Genomic DNA, 15,941 nt, shown 5'->3' with positions numbered 1-15,941 from the left:
GTCCAGCCACCACTTCCAGGCCAGCCTCAAAGCTACATCAGTGCCAGATTACATGTTTGGTACACAAGGAGCTACTCTTGTTTGCTTACCTGCAGCTGCAGCTGCAGCTTTGTATGTACGGTTTCCATATGTAAACATGGGATACTTTAAAGATAATAAGAAATATTTAAAGTATTCACTGGAAGAGGTAGGATTGGAAAAGAAAGTCTGATGGATTGCTCTAGGCATTTCCTTCCAGGGTACCTGTATGAATCTGTACAGAGACTTTCCTCCTACTTCAAAATCACAGAAAAATGTCTCATACTTCACATTTTTAAATTTCTACCTCTCACAAAGTGGGCCAAAAACTGCATTCCTCACATGAAATTAATGATAACTGTCAGCAATACTTTCTACAGAAAAAAATCTAAATATAGAACATATTTTAGAGAACATTTTTCATAAAATGGGCAACAGTCTCATGGAATTTGGGGTTTTTACTGTGTTACAGTAGCAAAGGTGGGACTCAAGCACCTTTTAAATTTTCTCATCAGCAGTTTATTTTTTTTTCCTGCATAGATTTTTTTAAATACTTAACAGAAGTTTGAGATATACAAATATATATTGTAATTCTGGGCCTTTCTTATGTGTAAGCTTTCCTTATACCCTCTTGCAACCTACGTCAGTGGCAGACAAGACCCCAGCCTCAAATTATCCACACTTCAAGTGAATGAAAAGTGCATGCAATTAAAACCCATGAACATTACCTGAGGAGAGAATGCAACAAAAACACAAAACAGCCAAGTAGCTCCCAAAAAAAGAGGAAAAAAAATTGATGGAAATATTATTGTTCCTTCCTCACTAATTGCATTTGCAGGTTGTAATTTTTTATCTTTCCTGCTGTTTGCAGTAGGTGTGTTCTCTTAGACCAAACAAAGTCCTGTAGGTCCAAAGAGAAAAGTGTCTGTACTGTTTTGGGATTACAGTTGGTAACTTGGACATGCTCTATTTCTGTCCATGCTGTGAAAACAGAGCAGCTTACAGCACTTTTTAAACAGCCATGCTGGATTTGCATTGCAGACATGGCTGTAGAATGGGTAAATTACATTACTGTAGCAAACTTCCCAGGCTTCCCATATGGTTAAGTAGAAACTAGGAGTTTATAGCTTAATTAGAGGCACTTGTAAGTGAGGATCAGATAAACAGATACACAACTTAAAAGAGTGCATTGGCCATAAATTCTTTCATTCCAGATTCAGATCTGCTAATATATGACTTCAAACACCTTTGACAAGGTTATTTAAAAGCCAAGCAATCTTATTTCCTATGTCTTTGGAACATGAAGTGGGAAGAAGTAAATGACAGAAATCATGCAGTGCTGCCAGCAGAGCCTAAATGCATTTAGATCTTTGTGATAAGTGATAGAGAAATGCTTGAATAGGTGGCAGGGAAGAAAGAACACAAGACAAGGGACAAACAGCTCTAAGGCAGCAGATGGCTCCTTTGCCATCTTTGTCACCCCATTCCCTTTACCATTAATTTTACAATATTATCATATAGTGTTATTATTATATTCTATATTCTACAATATATATTTTTTCACACTCCTGCTTTATCCTCTGTGTTTTTTCTTAAATTGGAGGAAAAATAAAAATTCATTCTGATGGAAAAAGTGAGAGAGGCTGACTCTTCTGAGGTTTCCCCTGTCTGTACAAGCGTCTATTCTTTTTTTCTGAAAACTTTAATGATGCAACTTGGAAATATTTATTTTCAGCCTTGGTTAATATTTAAAAGGAATTGAAAAACTAACATTTAGAAAAGTGAAAAATTAAAAGAGCACCAAGGTTTGAATTGCAGTTGAAACTTGCAAGGTGATAAGTAGTTTTAACACTTTTGACTGTAGTAAAGTTGTAGCGTATGGTTGTAGTCTGAAGTTGTTTCCTGTAAGTTTTTATTTTTTCAGGTGGAGAAAGATGATTTTGACCAGACTGGAATATAGACAAACTTATTCTGCTAACAGAGGAAAAACGAATGTGCTTCAAAGGGAAAATTCTCATTTTCATTTCCTCATGTAATTCCTTGTTTTGAGCATCAAGAGAGACACTGCCAGAGACACAGCTTTATACAAAACAACTTTTGAAGCTCCAAACACACCTTTTTCACCAAGGGGGGAGAGTTTGTGACTGCCTAGAAGTCACTCTGGCAAAATTATTCTCACCTTCCAATTTGCACCTATGGAAGAAATATAACATCGAGTTAAATGCCATGTGACTCATCCTTTGATGTTTCCATGGAGGGTTTAAACACTGAGACCACTAGAGAAACAGGAGCTCAATCCACGTTGCTTAAAGATTGTTGTTGGTGCGACCAACACGATCAAGGGCTGCAGACTCCAGCAGTTTAACAGATACCAAAAGCACCCGTAACGTCAAAAGGAAAGGGATTTATAGGTGTGCCGGGCTACTTCAGTGTCCTTTTAATGCCGGCCGCCGTCCCTTTGCCGTCTCCTTAGCGCTGAGACCGGGGCTGCTTTGCTTTGGGCGCGCCCACCCTGCCAGCCCCCTCGGGCGGCTGCGGGCTCCGCACAGCCGGGCCGGCGAGAGCCCGCGCCGCCTCCTCTGCGGTAGTGCCCGGGTGCCCGGCACGGCTGTGCGCAGCCCACCGCCAACACCGCGGGCCGCAAGCCCAGCCGGAACGGGCTCCTCTGCACGGATCACCGGGAGGAGTTTTTAATTAACTTTCCCCGTCCCGCTCCCTGGATGAAAGCCGGCGGCTTCAGGGCTCCGTCGGACCGAGGGAAAGGGAGCGTAGAACCCGCCCGTGCCCTCCCGCTCCCCGTCCTTCCCGAAGGGGTCACCCCGCGCACCCCGCGGGCTCCCCCGCGCCGCTCCCGGCCGCGCCCCCCGCGAGCGGCCGCCGGCCCCGCCCCGCGCCCCGCCCCGCCGTGCCCCGCACGCCGCCGGCCGCCCCGGCCGCCCGGCGATTGGCGGGCGCGGCGGGCGGCAGCCAATGGGCGCGGCGGAGCGCGGCCGGCGCCGTCCCGGGCGCGGAGCGGCCGAGCCCCATTAGGGCGGGGAGCGCGCCGGGGCTCGGGCAGTCGCGGCGGGGCGGCCGAGAAGGCTCCGGGCGGTCCGTCCGCGACGCTGCCGGAGATGCGCGTCTTCCGCCGGCGCTGACTCCGTGGGACAGAGCCGGGTATCCGACTCCCCCGTCGTCTGTGTGACGGACCACACCGCCTCCCAGGAATACGTCGCCGTGGTCCGGCAGCGCTGCGGGGAGGGTAAGTGGAGGCTCCCTGGGGTGACGACTGACGGACAGCTTGCGGCGGAGCGCCCGGCGGGTTTGGCGGAGCGCCGTCCGCAGCTGGCACCCTGCCGCTGGCGGCGGAGCGCTTCCCGCGGTGCGGCCGGGGTCCGCCGCCCTGCCCGGGGCTTGCATCGCCAGGGCGCGCCGGTGAGAAGCCGCCCGGAGCCGGCGCTCGTCAGCGCCGCTGGCGCCGCGCCGTCCTGCTCGGAGTTGTCGGACGGGGCTGCGGGCTCGGGAGAGCGGTGGGGAGCTCAGGGTGTCTCGCCGCGCCCCGCGGCCGCTGTCGGGGAAAGGTGTCGCGGCGCCGCCGCCGTGCCGGCTCGGTGCGCCCGGCGGAACGAGCGGCGCGCCGCGGTCCCCGGTCTGGGTGAGGGTCCAGATGTGGGAGCTCAGCTGTTGCCTGTCAGTGCGTGGCAACTGGCCCCTTCCAGGCAGCCTCCGCCCTCTCCCTTATCCTGAGAGAAGCGTCCGCCTCTGGGAGCTCTCCTGCCCCGAGCGGGGACCCTGGCGAGGTGGAAATCTCGGTCTGCCATCCCGGCGGCGTCTTCCGCGCTGTCCACTTTAACTGGGGGGTGCTCCCCACACCCACCCCTGCAGCCACGGACCTCGCTGAAGTGTCTGTTCGTGCTTTCCTTTCTTGACGAAGAGAGCTCTGGAAGGGCGATGGATCGTCCGCGGGTCCCTTCTCCGAGAATATTTGTGCCCACCGCGGGATTTCAAACTCCAGCAGCCAGCATTTATCAATCGTCTGGGCTGGGCTCAGTCCAGACGCCTTCGCTGTGGTCCGAGCCCGCGGCGGCTGGGTCTGGCCTTTGGCAGGAATCTCTCACTGTACCCCAGCGGGGGTGGCCCAGGAAGGCCAAATAAAGCCCCCACCAGTACCGGTGTTTCTAAATGCTGTCAGCTGGAGAGCGAGGAAACGCAGCAGGGGGTATTTTACAGGCTCGCTGAGAAATGTTTGTACAGCGGAATTTAATGGTTAACAATGCATATTCCCAACACGCTAAAGAAAACCTAAAAAAAGGCATAAAGAAATTACTAGCGTTATTGTTGCAAAATTCCCTGCGATCGTTGTTTAGCTGGTAACTGAGATCTTTAAAGTACATGTTTTGCACGGTAAACTCTAAAGTACTGAGATTTTTCAAGTAGGATAGGGTTTTTTCATCTTTAGCTGTAGTTCTTGCTATTTCTAGGGGAAATTAAGGTAATTTGTACTATTTCTTTGCAAGACAGGTATATCACAGTGGCTAGGTTTTCTTCCCAAGACGTGAGTAGATCAGAATCAGCTTGGACAGGGAAAGGGAGATGGAGAGATCCGTTACTCTGATGCAGTGACAGATCCTTTCATTTCTGCCTGCAGAGCCCCGGATGAGCCGGGCTGGTGCAGTTCTGCCAACAGCACAGTTAATTGTGTCCTGTAAATCAAGGTCCATGGAGCTGCTCTCTTTCTGTACAACAAAAGGTTTGTAATGAGTAAGCCCAGATCAGTCATATAAAAATTTTAACATCAACTGGGCAAGGTGTGTGTGTAAGGACCTTACAGGGTTAATAGCTAAACTATTAAGATTGGAGTCAGATGTGGGTGAAAGCAACAGGAGAGTCTGGTTTTTCCTAATATCCTGTAGTATGATAACTCTGAAAAAGGTAATTGTTTTTAAAAAATCTGTTTCAATTTAAGATTTATTAAGCAAGGAGAAACTTATGTAAACATAAGAATCCCTTTCTTGTTTGGAAAGGCAAGAAATGGCTAGAAAAGTCATCTGAACTTAAAATCCACACATAATTTGTAGTCTTTAGTGCATATGTGCAAGAATGTCATTAATCTCATTTTCAGCTAGCTTATTCTATGTCTTAGAGGGTATGGGATGTTTAACTCAGGCCTTTGGCAAAATGGCTTCTGTGCTTTTAGGGTTTTTTTTTTCCCCCTAGCAAATGAGTTATTTCTAGCATTTAATAAGACTTGAAAATACAGGAGCAAGAGAAAGCAAGTGACTTCCAAAGAATGAGAAATGGAGGGGGTGGGAGGGGGAGTCAAGTTTTACTTACATATGTTATGAGTTGGGAATGTAAATTTGTATATAAGGTGAAGATCTGAAGAATGACTTGGCACACTAATGACCTGGCTTTTCGGAACTTCAAGAGTTTGGTCTGTCTCCCCCTATGGTTATAATAAGAGATTAAATGCATTTGGCATATTTAATTAATTAGCATATGAAAATAGGATGTCTTTTACTTTGTCATGGTTTTCCTGTGAAACTTTTCTATGCTAATGAATGTCTACATTTTACAGAGTAATTTGCTTTGCTTCACATTATGCTTTTGCAGATTGGTTTGACCCTTTCTAATGCTGAAACCTTTGTATCATAGCCTAAAAGTCCTTCCCCTTTGTCATATGAATCTTGCGTAATAAATATTATGTCAATTACTGCTATACACAGCTTCTAACAAGGCAGATGGAAAGTTGCTCTTAAATTGAAAGCTTCTATTTGCTTGGGTGTTATGTCTTATGCATTCCAGAATTAATTGGATGTGCAGTGATGAATTTCATTTAAAACAAACAAACAAGCTGCGTTGTGTTTCTATTTTCTATGACTAGTTACCCTAAAGTAAAGAGATCCCCGCTACTGGGGTATAAAAGCATGCTCTGAAACATTAATTTTTATTTTTTAAATGTTGGGAAAGGTCACTTGTATTTCTGGGAAAACTGTTGCATGATACAATACTGCACTAAGAATGCTGGATTGAGATGGTTCCCTAGTCACCAAGTGGCTTATATCAGTATTCAGTTTACCCCCTTGTATTAAAACTTAAGCTTCAGTTTGGCCAGCACTGGTTTTTGCTTATGCTGTTTAAACAGAAGTAAACTTGAGGTTAGCTCTAGCCATTAGTATATGCTTGGTGTAAGCCGTGCATGCTTAGGTCCTGCTCCTGGAAATGTTTACAGAAATTAGTAGCTTTTACTTGTGTGCTTAAATTGTTTGGATTAGGAGTTGTATAATGGGAAGAACCAGCTTGGAAGGACACAGCACAGCTATTGCTCATCTTTTCCTCCTCCCACCTTATGGCTGAAGAATGATGGGAAGAAACATGTTTTTCAAGTAATAGCACACTGAAGTCGTGGCATTTTTGGCAGAAATTCCCAGATAGACTATCAGATCAGTTTGCCAAAATTACATGCTTTTTTTCAGAAACAGCTCTTTGGCTGCTGGTTCATTGACAAAGGCTATTTCCAGCTACTGAAGGAAATTTCACAGGTGGTCTGCTACAACTCTTCCTCTTTGTATTTTACTTATTTATAATATTCTCAAAATACATTATATATTTTTAGAACTAAAATAGCAAGCATTTTATTTCTCAGCACAAACTGATAATATTCCTCAAGCATGTTTTTGTGCAAGGAGTTTTTTTTTTAATGTACAAAATGAGTGAAGTTCTCATATACAAGAGGTAAGAGCCAACACAAACATTTTTAGTATTTTTTAAAGGTCTGTAAATGACAGCTTTTTGCTAGTTTACCTTTTCTTGGAACCCTGCCTGGAAGGCTTCTTAAAAGTTCTTATATATAGCCATAAGGTTGGTGAGTTGCTTTTCAAGATCATTATGAACCTATCAAGCCCAATGTTTTGCTAGCTAGTAAACCTGTGGTAGACAGTCTCTCAGGTAGACCTTTCATTTCCAGTGGGTTATGCATCAACAAATGCCAGAACTGTGTTATTTCAGTTGTTCTGTACCAAAATTGTGTACTCCTGTCTAAGGTCTGTGTTTGAAACATTGATTTATAGCACCTGATAGCTCTTGCTGTTCTGTCTTGTGTACTTCTTTCCTTCATTTTCTCTCTCTTACCCTCTGTCCCCTCCTTAAGATGCAAGAGTATTATGGAGTGTGCTTGTAGGTTTATATCTGTAACAGATATAAGTTTCATTCAGTTGCCCCCCTTTTATCTAAGGACAGATTCTGCAGCTCGCAATTACCATCTTTGACTTTAGTAAGAATTTTTTTTAAAATGTTTCCACTTACACTCAATATTAGCTTTGTGGAGTGGTTGCATGCCAAGAAAGCATTTTCAGCTGCAATCCAAATACTGAAATATAATTGCTTGCCTTTAATAATAATAATAAGCAAAATAACTTTGTTTCCTGTGATGTTCTTGTAACTTGTTTTGAGCTTGTTGCCTTCTAATCTTGCATCAAGTAACTCCAGACTTAATATTACATTATTCCAGAACTAGCTTCTCTGTCGGCAGCATGCCAAATCCTGTCTAATGTCTGTGTTAATGTGGTGTATATGAAAACTGACTTCTCTGTGGATTGGAACACTGATTTGTATAATTGCAACTGGCATGATTAAAAATCTGCATGTTAGTATCATGATGCTTGTAATAAAACTTACAGATTTTTTAAAATTTTTTTTTAAAGCAGGGTGGTATTAGTCCCTTAAATTTTCTTTGAGAGTCTTCGTTGTCCAAACATCTTTATTTCTGAATGTGTTTGAATGTTTAAAAAAGAAAATAAGAACATGTGTGCAGTTACAAATATAGTAATGTAGGCCTTGGATCATGCTGCATGGTAGGACTGCACCCTCTTGTTCTGTAGGAAAGTTGCATCTTCTCTCACCAGTCTTAAAAAGACTGATATGAAAGACTTGTCTCTGAATCTTTAAAAGTATCCAGACAAGTGCCTCAAAATTCCTCAAAACACGCATTGCTGCTGTATTCCTGTGATCCCTGCTGGAGCCATGTAAGCCACCTCTGCCACAGGCGCTGTAATTGTTCAGCTGTACCCGTTTTGCTGTCCCTGATGTCGCCATTAGCAGAGAACACTCCTGTGACAGTGGTGGTGCTGGCTCAGCAGGATGCTCTGCCGGGACACCCAGGCACTCTTGCTCAACCCGTTGAGCACTTGGGCTTGGCGGACACTGCCCTCACCCATGGCCCATTTTGGTAGCAACAGAGACACACAATAACCGCGGCAGAAATTGAAAGCCACCTTGTGCTTTCAGGTGTGGATCAACTTGTCTAACAGCAGTAAAACCTGACTTGTTTTCAAGTATGTTAAAAATTAGTGCATGATTAGTGAAGATCGTTTTTAAGGCTCTCTTTTTGTAATCATGCGTTAATCACCCAGAAGTTCAGAAGTGTTTATGTAAAGAAATTGCATGTGTTTGTGTGCATACTTTAGGATTAATACATTTTTACTTTATTTCAGACTCTTTGCAGGAATTGGTATTTTCATATAAAAATTAAAGCTTCACATGCTGAGATGACTATTCAAAGTATGAATATTTATATACTTTAAAATAAATTTTATGGAGGCGCTAAAGAAATGTCTGAACCTTGTATATTTGCATCTCTATATACAAACTGCTAAATAAATTATGCTAGGTCTAGAACCTCACTGGTGAATTGCAGATGTCTTTTGTAAAATTGTACATATGGCTCTCCAAGAGCTTTGAACTGTTTCCTCATCAGAAAGATGGTATGGATAACTTCATTGTGAGAGGGCATTTTTCCAGTCTTGTTTGCAAAGCATAGTGGATCTGTGTGGTAAATATTGAATTTTCATTCATCCTTGGGCTGAAATGAGCTCATTCTGTGCATATGGAATATGAGAAAAATATATACAAAGGATATGTTTATATTTAATAAAATTAATAGTATAAAGCAAGTGCAGAGAAACTTACAAGCCTAAACAGCTTGCCAAGCCAATAGCCAGCAAATGTCTTAGAGTACTGCCAAACATGTAGAAAGCAGACCAAGCTCTCATCTGTTACGAGGTACCAAAAAACTTCCAGCCTCATGAGGATGTTGTTTTCCCAGGATGCAGCTTTGTTCTGTTCTCTTAGCAGCTCAGTGTGGGTTTGGATTTCAGCAAGTATCTGCTAGGAGGTACCAGTACTATTCAGGAGAAATGTGATTCCCTAAAAAAAAAAAAAAAAAACAAGCAGCTGTGTTACAGCAGCTCTCCACAGAGAGATCCCAGAGTCCCTTTTTACAGGGTATTGGCCTCTCCTTGGGAGGCCCTGGGGAAGGAAGCAGTGTACCAGAGTAAGGCTGGAGAGAATGTCTGCAGGGTAAGAGGGAGGCCTGCGTATTGCTGTTGTGCTCAGCCATGAGCTGCCATAAAGCTGTAGAAGTGCTCTCAGCAAAGGATGCTGCAGAGTAGATTACTGAACTCGATGGTTTCTTTAGCTATTTGTGAATCCAGTAACTGTTTGGTTTGCACCCAACCTTTCATACAGCCCATCTGCTTGGACAGTACTTGGTGGGGGTTTCAGATGGTGCGAAGCTGAAGTTCAATGGTCTAGGCTAATACCCAGTTTTGTTCTCAATATATGATTTCCCAGTTGTGTAAAACTGTTGATTTCCTTCAAGAGCAGCTTGCATGTTTTTAGAGTAGCTGTTAATGTACTGACATTGAACAATGCATTTATTGGATTGAACTGAAGTGACCACAGTGACAAACGGGCACCTGTTTCATTGCTGCAGATTTATTGCTTTTCAGATTTCTTTGCAAAATGTCCCCCAATACTCAGATCTCTATTGTCTAGTTCTCAATCTGGCACCTTTCAGGCTGTCATTTTGGAAGATTGTTTTTTTAATGTCTCTCTGTCTGGTATTGTGCTGTGGCTGTTCATAAACATTTCTTACTTATTAGTGGATTATTAGCCTGGAGCTGATGCTGTCAAGAGGTACTGACAATACGATGGCTCTTTCACAAAGGTATACATGATGGATTTATTCTGAGCTGATACCAGGCTCATGGTCATTTAAGGCTTGTTTTTCTTTTGTTTTGTTTTTTTTTTTTACCTTTGATGCATAAGTCAGTGTTCAACATCTAAATGCTAAGCACAAAACAAAGTTGGATATTCAAGGACATGTATTTGTTCTTGGGTCTCTTTTAACCTTCTGAGGGTCTCTGGAAAGAGGTTTATGCTTTGAAAGAACATGTCTCATGAAGATCAGCAGGTACACCTTCAATTATGCAACAATTTTTTCTGCAGGTAGAAGTTGTCCTCCTTTGTGCAATTCTCTGCATTTACCTTCATCCTGCTTTGTTGTGTACTAAATCAGCTGATATCTAATGCAATTTTGAGTCGATAATCTAGACTTGTTTTTAAAAGGAAACTGTTGGCACATTTCCTGCTGGAGTGCTGGGGGGTGAGTTAAAATTTGCTGTGAGCTGTAACAGGGGTTTTGCACATGAGTGAAAGTGGGGAAAAAGCATTTCCAAACAGTTACAGTAATATTCTGTCAGTGTTGGACTCTGAATAAATATTAATTACTTCAACCCTGCATTTCTGTGGTATATAAAACAATGAATTAAGTCTGTATTCCCTCTGTAAAATACTCAAGCTGTTTCCCTTGCACTATCACATTGTTGTGCAGGCATACCTCAAGTGGAGATATAGAGATTGATTGAAAATATTTGGGGGTTTTCTTGCTTCTTTGTTTTAAGTGAGCTTCCCCAAATCAGCCCAATCAGTACAGAACAGTACAAGGATTATGTTTGTGCACAGTGGGGTGGTGAAAGAGGAGCTTCCTAACCGCATGCTGCTACCAAGAGAAAAAAAAAGAAAAGCCTAGAAAAACATCTACTATAAAGCTGTAGCTTCTGTTCTGCTATACCACCAAACCATGAAGGGATTTTGTCACCTACATCATATATAGGACTTTGTCTGAATTGAATTCCAGTCTGAAGTGTTATTCTTTCTAACCACTGTAATACTAGTTGTGCAGATGGTCCTGATGAGTTTTGGAAGATCATCTGCTTGGGCTTGGGTATAAATGATCATTGGGCACTGTTTCTGATGAGGGAAATTAGTCAGATCTCCACTTTCTAGGAATGGAAAGTCTATGTCTTCCACAGACAAAATGGTGTGCTCCTCATTTTATAGAATAACTGTAGGAAAATACAAATCAATGATGTCTGTCTGAAAAAAAATGCAGCAGTTCTCTCTAAACATTTTTTTTTCTAAGCCTGTTTATTGACTGGGCTTCTGGCTTACTAATATCAGTCCCAAGTCTTAAAAAAAAAAAAAGACACACAAACAACAAAACCCCTGGGTAAGCTGCAAGTTCTCTTCTTCCCATCCCCCAGCTAGAGCCTGTTTGCCTGCCTTTGCTTGTGTACTCTATCGGTTTCACAGTTCATATACTTATGTTTTTTTTAAATCTCCCCCTGCACTCTGGTGGGAAACATGTCTGCTGTTTCCTTTCAAGCACACAAGGCTTGATTCTCCTCTCACAATGGCATAAATTGTGAAGAACTCCACTTGAAATCAATGGATGTAAAGACATGTAAAATGGGGTGAGAGAAGAGCCCAGCCTCTGGTTTCTATTTTTAAGTGAGTCTGGTTAACCTAAAATTGTTCAATGTGCCACTGTGACTTTAATTTGTAGATATCAGTTACTATGCTTGTTACTTTTTGTACATAATGTTTCATTTTCATATATAATACATCACAACTAGTACCCCTAATCAGGATGCACATGTCTTTAATTTAATACCTTGGTACTACTACGTCAATTTTTGTACATAATAAGTAATAAGTATGGTAAAGTACTTAACTTACTAGAGTCAGATCCTGCAAAAAGTCTGGGGTATAGCTGTATTCCTGTGCAGGCCCCAAAGGAAAGAAGGCTGGATTGGCTCTATCTCTACAACTAAAACTTTGTGGTTTTCTCTTGCTTCAGTAGTTTTAATCTGTGACTCTTGTTCCTCATGCAGGTTCAAATACTAATTCTATATAAACAATACTTTCTTAGTTACTGTTGTGTTTTTCTGTGCTTGTGAAGTGTTCAGCTCCATTCTTATATTTTGTACATGCTCAAGAACTTATTATAACTTTAAATTTTCTCTGAACAGTGAAGTACTTTGCAAGAAGCCTGTAATATCCACACAGTTTTTTCTATTGCCCAAGTTTTGGTGGTTGTTCACATTTGTTTACTTTTTGGCAATGGATTATGGTCCTTAATTACCATCAGTAGTCAAATAACTGAATGAGATTATACAGAAGTGCTGGAAAAACTGTTCATGGTAGCTGTGATCTGTACATGTGTGGATATCTTTGAGAACAGTCACCTCATTCATTAACCAGTGCAACAGACTCCAACTTTTAGTTTTTGAAATTAATGCAACCCTTCTCTACCTAACTGAAACATTGCTTTGACTGCCTCTTTCTATAGTTTAAAAAAATGCCCATGAAATAGTTGGCTCTTGTAATGTATTCAGACTTGGAGTAAATTTATTGGTGTATTTGAATTTTTGTTTTCTGCTTGAATAGCAAATCATGGGTGTCCACAAGACAGTCTCTTTAAATCTGTAATAGACTTAGTATATCCCTTAAATTTTATCTCCAGTTTTGTTATGATAAGGGTAAAAACCCTGTGGTGTTTACCAGTTAAGTCATTGAGCTTTCCCCTTCCATTTTAGTCCACCAGCCCCCCAAAAAGTCAAGAGGTTGCCTGGCTGGTTATGTGCTGGCCTTATGTATCAGGGACAGCAGATGTCACAGAAGTTTGCTGTGCTGTGCTGGTTGGAGTGATGCAGATCTCAACATTCAATGTGGCTTTGCAGGCACAGAAGTGTTGTGGAACTGGCTTATGACCCCTTGACTACAGTTATTAATTCCAGTAGTGAATTATTCCTTGTCCCTGATCGATTTTGCATTACTTACCACAGGGAAAATGGTTTATCATAATGAGTTCATTGTAACTATGGCTTTTTTGAAGGGTAGCTGTCAGACAGGGAGGTGGCATGGTGGAGACCTAGAAGTGATGTTAACTGCTGCTGTGGTCATGAGCAGTGGTGCTTGTCTACATCTGATGTGAGGATGGTGGGGGCAGAGAAGGGTGTTTGGCAGGGATGCATCTCCTTGTCAATTCAATATGCTTTTCCTGTCTGAAAGCTGGATACTTCTCAGCTTTGTTAGATAGAGCCATCCTTGTTGTGAAGTAGGGAACTGACAGCCTCCCAAGTGCAGAGATATGCAGGTGAACTTCCTGATGGCAGGCGTTACTCATGCTTATTCTTATGCTTTCAAGACTCATTCTGTCATACCGTTTTGGGGGCATTTTAAAGCTCATCTGAAAGTTACAATTGTGGAGGCTGCAATGCGTGTCTGGAACAGAAACTACCTTTGGTAGTATTTTCATAGCATAAGGTTGGTGTACAAAAGTAATTCCTGGGTACAAAGGAAACAAAAGGTGATGTGGTTAGAATATGATACTCTGTAGGAAAATTAGTCTTTAACACAGCCTGGAATATACAGCGAGCTTGCAGAAAGACTGAAATCTTACTAAGCACCCTATCAGGTTTATGGATGAAGTGCTTTCTATTGAAAAGATATGGGAATAGAAGAGCATGCTTCTGGCCCTGTCATTAGTTGTGGTGGTTAACAACAAATCAAAGATAATAGCGTGTAATCAAGTTGATGGCTTAAAGGCTCTCAAGAAACTTAAGACTTTCTGCCTGTTGCGAAACTGGTGATGTGAGATGTGACCTCAGGAAATGGAGATGGTTTGGGGGATCCAGAGCTTGAATCTGTTTATAGGTACTTTTGAAGAGTTGTCACCACAAAAATACAGAGCTGATGGTGCGATGCATCTGCAAGACAGAAATCGATTCTGGAAGCAGCAATGAGCCCAGAGTAAATCTTAGGGATCAGTCGTTCTTGTAAATAATTCCAGAGCCATTTGCTTGCAGTCTTGATTTGTATGTAAGTATGCTAAAAGCTATGACTACTGTATATTTCACTACCTATTCCAGCCGTCTTTAAAAGCTATCTTTTTTCACAGAGAAGCTCTCTGACAAGAGACCTCAGATGGATGCTTGGCACCCCTGTCTTTTGTGGCAGAAAGCAAAAATGTATGGGATCAGAAATCTGAGTAGTTTAATCCTTCTGTTCAGTTACAGGTCCATGTCATTGTATACACGATAAGAAAGTGTTTAAAGCTTTTTAAGAATATTCATATATTAAGGACAAAGGTGTGTGTGGTGGGGAAGTAAAGCAATATTTTAAATAATGCCAGCAGGCTCTAACTTTTTATCTGTGTCCTGTTTAAGGAAAGTAAAAATGATTGAAAATTGGTATGCTGTGGAAGGCTGCATAGAAAATATATATTTCTTGACATCCTTCCAAAATTACTATTTAAAGACAGTTTTGTAACATTGGTGTCTTAGCAGCATTCTGGTAGCCTCAGTTTTCTTTCCCGTGGAACAGTTCCAGCTCTCACTTTCAAATTAGCCTGTTGTGTGATACCTTATGAAACAAAGTAGATATCAAGAGGACACGCTGCAACACTTATGTCTAAATTTGACCCCAGTATGCACACAGCTTGGTATGGCTATGAATTTTGTCCTTAAGAAACATTTTGGAAAACACCTGATCATGTGTGTCGATGCTGCACCTGTACCACCAAGGATGGGCACCAGGCACACCTGTGTAAGATCCACATCTCCAAAGCTGAAATGTCTGTTGTTAGCTGAACACTGAAAGGTGCTCTATCAGCATGGAGGGCAGAGCATACCAGCCTGAGGTGTATGTGGTTATCAAGTCAGTTTTCTGCAGGAAAAATGCTTGAGAAAAGTCACCATGAAAATGTATAGATGAAACTTATACGGAATTAATGTACAGTCCTGGGCATTTTCACTTAAACACTAAAATATGGGGCTTAGGTTCTAACTACACTTCTGGCTCTGCAAAGAAAACCAGACTGCTGTGACAGTGCCTGCCTTGCCTCTCTTGCAGCCGGTGACTCCAGGGAAAAGCAGGGTGTTGCAGCTGGGAGCGTAGCAGCCAAGGCTGGTCAGGTGAATAACAAATACAGACTCAAAGATGCCAGAAGATGTACTGGTTAACTGGTGGGGTATGGAAGGCTCAGCTGTTGGTTTTAGGCCTCTGGCTGCTATTAATGTCCAGTGTGGGCCTCAGTTCTGGTGGAAAAAAGGCCATGTGCTGTTATCTCCTTGCCTGGGGGAGGTGCAGTGGAGTTGCAGCCATGGAGTTGGTGTGACTTGTGGTGGTGGCCTAATGCAGAGCTGAACAAAAAGTTGCTGAATTGTCATAGAATGGTTTGTGTTGGGAGGGACCTTAAAAATCATCTAGTTCCAACCCCCTGCCATAGGGCAGAGACATCTCCCACTAGACCACTTGCTCAAAGGCCCCTCCAACCAGGCCTGGAACACTTCTGGGGATGAGGCATCCACAGCTTTTCTGGACAACTTGTTCTGGTGTCTCACTAATTTCACAGTAATGGATTTCTTCTGAATACACAATCCAAAGCTCCCCTCATTCATTACAAATCCAGTACCACTTGTCTTATCACTGCATGCCCTTGTAGAAAGTCCCTTCCAGCTTTCTTGTAGGCGCTGGAAAGCTGCTATAAGGTTTCCCTCAAGGCTTCTCTATTCCAGGCTGAACAACCCCAGCACTCTCAGCCTGTCTTTACAGAAGATGTGCTCCAGTCCTCTCATCTTCCTGGCCTTCCTCTGGCCTCTCTGCAGTATGTCCATATCCTTCCAGGGCTGGGGACCCTGGAGCTAGATGCAGCATTCCAGGTGGGTCTCACCAGAGAGGTGTAGAGGGGCAGAATCCCCTCCCTCAGCCTGCTGCCCACACTGCTTTCATGTAGCCCAGGACACGTTTGGCTTTCTGGG

The 15,941-nt window shown here is 42.8% G+C and overlaps 1 protein-coding gene across 1 annotated transcript in view; it reads left to right on the top strand.

The window, feature by feature from the left end:
• The first annotated feature begins 3,144 nt into the window (after nt 1-3,144).
• Nucleotides 3,145-15,941, top strand: part of PRICKLE1 (prickle planar cell polarity protein 1) — a 65,629-nt gene continuing 52,832 nt past the window's right edge. The window contains exon 1 of the mRNA XM_084205626.1: nt 3,145-3,259. The gene's annotated coding sequence lies outside the window, so the exon portion shown is untranslated. The remainder of the gene's footprint in view (nt 3,260-15,941) is intronic.

Source organism: Fringilla coelebs (genome assembly GCF_963513975.1).
Source record: "Fringilla coelebs genome assembly, chromosome: 5".
Classification (NCBI taxonomy): Eukaryota; Metazoa; Chordata; class Aves; order Passeriformes; family Fringillidae; genus Fringilla; species Fringilla coelebs.
This window is presented reverse-complemented; position numbering and strand designations above follow the sequence as displayed.